This window comes from Vigna unguiculata, chromosome 6 (assembly GCF_004118075.2).
Source record: "Vigna unguiculata cultivar IT97K-499-35 chromosome 6, ASM411807v1, whole genome shotgun sequence".
Lineage (NCBI taxonomy): Eukaryota > Viridiplantae > Streptophyta > Magnoliopsida > Fabales > Fabaceae > Vigna > Vigna unguiculata.
Window position 1 is genome coordinate 12,805,783 of NC_040284.1, and position 4,262 is coordinate 12,810,044.

The window sequence follows — 4,262 nt, forward strand, 5'->3', positions numbered from 1 at the left end:
AGTCAAATATGCTGTGATATTCCACCAGGAAAACATCCCCAAGAATCATGCATACACATACACTACCATTCAGGAATAAAACTTACAAGGGTAATACACTTCATTCATGGAGGAAACATTTCATGATTCTTATATTCCAAGCTTTAAATAGTGAAAAAAAAAATTTAAAACATAAACACAAACATGTAAAAGTCCTTACCACCACTCGATGTTTGGAATTTGGTCCTTGGGTTTTTCTTTAATTACAACTCTCTATGTTATTTCTATTAAGTTGGGATTTATATCAACATCATCCTTTGCCTTTGCCTTTGCCAACTGTACTTGTTTGGCCTTGTGCTCTTTTTATTGAGCTTCTCCAATTTTACTCTGCATGAGTCAAAATAAAATAATAGATAACACACAAGGCAATTGAAAAGAATTACGTCAAAGGTAAACACACTAGTAAATGGGAGAAGGGTATACCTTCAATTTTATTTTCAGCATCTCTTGACCATTTTCCTTCCTCCACCAATTGGAAATTTATCCTCTTGGGTCATAGGATCTTTGTTTTGTTGATACCCATTCAAACCTCAATAATATATTAATGTTCTTTTTGCTCTTGTATATATCGTTAAACAAATTCATATGACTATTTCAGAAACTAACTTAAAAGTTAAGTGTACATTTATTCAACTTGAACCTAAATTTTAATTATGTTGTCTATATTGATTACTTACATACAATAAACTCGAAACTGAGAGGTAAAAAAAATCTATATATAAAATCAGTAATAAATTAATCAAATGTTATTAAAAGGCAATGAATTAATAGTAAATTAATTATACATTTATTCCAATGCATACTTTTATTTACTCTAATAGATTAGAAGATAGAACATTTATTTGAAATTCACACACCATCTTTTATTTTCTCTATTCCTTATGGCCAAAGTTCTTTTGAAATAGATAATAGATAATATCTAGAAATTATAATGTAAATTAAAGTGCATAGTAATGTCACTTGCTTTAGCTTTTGCAGAAAATGTTGAGCTACAATGAAGGAGTTGCGCAAACGCAAACTCCACTACCACAAACTATGATGTAGGCTCTACCATTTTGGTAGACCTTAAGGCAATATACCTCAAGAGTGCAATGAAAGTCACTACCTTAGGCCATGGGCTTTCATGATCAACCATACAGCCCATTCAGGTAAGTATGTTAGACCTATGTACACACTTCTTTTTTATATCTCTTGATTTTCATTACTTTATATACCCTAAACAATATGGGACTTTACACACTTGTATACTCTCCATCTATACCAACTTGACCATTTTCTTATACATATGTTACTTTGCATGAGTACAAAGCACCTTTGATTTTTATAAAGAATTACAATTACAACCAAAATACATCAAGAAATTGTTATGGCCAAAAAGGTAATGAATGTTGGGTTGGTGAGAAATAACAAGTGCATACTACGTTATTCATAAGATCTAGGAGGAAACAAGATTATATAATTACACACTTGTATACTCTCCACCTGTACCAACTTGACCATTTTCTTATAGATATGTTACTTTTGACGAATACAAAGCTCCTTTGATTTTTATAAAGAATTACAATTACAACCAAAATACATCAAGAACTTGTTATTGCCAAAAAAAATAATGAATGCTGAGTTGGTGAGAAATAACAAGTGAATACTACATTATTCATAAGATGTAGGCGGAAACAAGGTTATATAATTTCAAAATTTTGATATGGTAAGCAATTAAAATTGTCTCGTAACCAGAGGGTAATCGGGTAGTACATGTGAACATTGAGAGGCTAAAAGCAAGGTACTAGTAGTGACTAGTTTCATAGACGTAAAGTTCTCATGACAAGAATTGTGGTATCTTTAGAAATTTTACTTGCTTTCTACTTGTAGTAAAATGGATCTAGATCCTCTAAAATGAGTCATTCAACTTAGAGAGTAAAATCAATAACCTTAATAGTAGATATTGCATTCATATTCACATACATAAATTTTCATTAGTGATTGAAATGGGTTATATCATTTTACTCACTCTAGATGAATTAGATCCTAGTAAAATATTTCCTATGGGTTGTTTCTAGTATGTTGTATACATTATTATTTTTATTGGATTTGTCGAATGCATGCATTATCCTTATTCATGAAAAACTTTGCCAAGGATAAATATTCTTTAACAAGGGTATGGGAAAAAAAACGCATTTTCTTTTTCTTTTCTAAGCACTTATTTTACATCAATTTATTTTGGTTAAATTACTCTTTTGGTCCTTTTATTTGTCAAGTAATGTCGGTTTGATCCTCAAGTTTTTTCTCTTTCTCCATTTGGTCCTCTTTTTCTAAAAAAATGATTCAATTTAGTCATTTCCGTTAGTTTGACCAGACGGTGTTAAAGTTAACATCACATGTGAATTTCTGGTTTTTTTTTAATATTTTAAAATTTTTTATTTTTATTTTTTGTAATTTTTTAAAATTTTTTTATTGTTTACACGTGTCACTTCACGATTGTGTCACGTAACAAAATGATTCAATTTGGTCCCTATATTTGTTTTTAGTTTCAATTTAGTCCCAATTTTTATAAAAATGAAGTAATATTGTCCCTCCTTAAATTAACACTCAATTTACTTTTTTATAAATCTTATAGTGATATTCTTACTAAAATTAACGTTTTTATTAAATATTTCTAGAAATATTTTAAATTAACTTTAAATTCTAAACAAATCATTAAACTTTAGTTTTGTTTTGAACTTGAAATTTAGTTCCTAAACTTATCTATGACAAGTTATTTGATTTTTAATCTTCACTAAGTTTGTATAATATGGTACACTTGATGCCTTTATATATGATGACAAAATTGTTAATCGTTGAAATTAAGTTTAGGGTTTAACTTTGTTTAATAATAAAACTAAAAAAACAAAGCTTGTTTAAAAATATTTCTACAAATATTTAATAAAAATGTCAATTTTAGTAAGAATATCATCATAAGATTTATACAAAAAGTAAATTGAGTGTCAATTTATGGAGAGACAATATTGCTTCATTTTTACAAAAATTGGAACTAAATTGAAACTAAAAACAAATATAGGGACCAAATTGAATCATTTTGACATGTGACACAACTGTGAAGTGACACGTGTAAACACTAAAAAAATTTTAAAAAAATCAAAAAATAAAAAAAACAGAAAATTGGCGTTGACTTTAACACCGTTTGATCAAAATTAACGACAACGACCAAATTGAATCATTTTTACAAAAACAAGGACTAAATTGAGACAACAAAAAATTGGAGGACCAATTTGACATTACTTGACAATTACAAGGACTAAAAGAGTAATTTTACCATTTATTTTAGACAGGTGTTAGTTTTGCGCATTTTGAAAATCATGTCAGAAAAAATGGAATAGTTTGGAAGATCGTTTCCTACTCATGGAACTTCAGTGAGGTGTACAAACTAATTAATAAGAAGGTATATAATAAAGGTGTTGTTTGTTGCCCCATAAAAGGCTAAAAAGATTATGGACTAATAGGTTTTTTTTGTATTTAATGATGGTAAATTGCCACCATTGAATCTCAAATATAATTTCTAGTCTTTATGATAATCATATGTTACTTACCCTTTTATTTAGAAGTAATGCATCCATTAATGAAGCTATTAGCTTTTTTCCAATACAAAACTAAGAGACAAGATAAAATAAAGGAGATTTTTATTTTTTATTTACATATTTTTCTTTAAATTTTGTATTATTGGTAGATGTAAATCATAAGCATGACTTTAGGTAAATTTATATTTTATTTACTTTTAAACATAATAAAATAATTTGCACTTACTTTATTAAGGAAGAAAATGAAAAGATTATGAATAAATTAGACCACGTGATATTAAATGGAACAAGTTTGTCGCAATGGTGCAATTTAAATGAGATATTATCCAGATAGGCAAGTGTTGAAAAAATTATGTACATGACTAAGTCCTGCTTACATGGCAAGACTTATGACTCCTCAAAGTGAAGTTGTGTTTAGTCAAACACAATTCCCATATGTTGTCACCATGTTCACGACAACACATTGAGAAAGACATCTTTTAAAAAAAGAATGGAGTTGTCACCATAATTTAAGAAAAACTACCAAAAAAACTACATAGTAAGTGGTATGCGAAATTAGATTTAGGTTTGTTCTAAGATGGTCCCTTTTAATTAATGGACTAATGGATTTTTTTTGTATTTAATGATGATAAATTGCCACCCTTGAATCTC

The 4,262-nt window shown here is 28.2% G+C and overlaps 1 non-coding gene across 1 annotated transcript; it reads right to left on the bottom strand.

Moving 5' to 3' along the window:
• Positions 1–1,035: 1,035 nt before the first annotated feature.
• On the bottom strand, positions 1,036–1,195 carry LOC114189365. Its single transcript, XR_003605668.1, has one exon. It is a non-coding gene; the product is annotated as a U1 spliceosomal RNA (small nuclear RNA).
• Between the last annotated feature and the right edge of the window lie 3,067 nt (positions 1,196–4,262).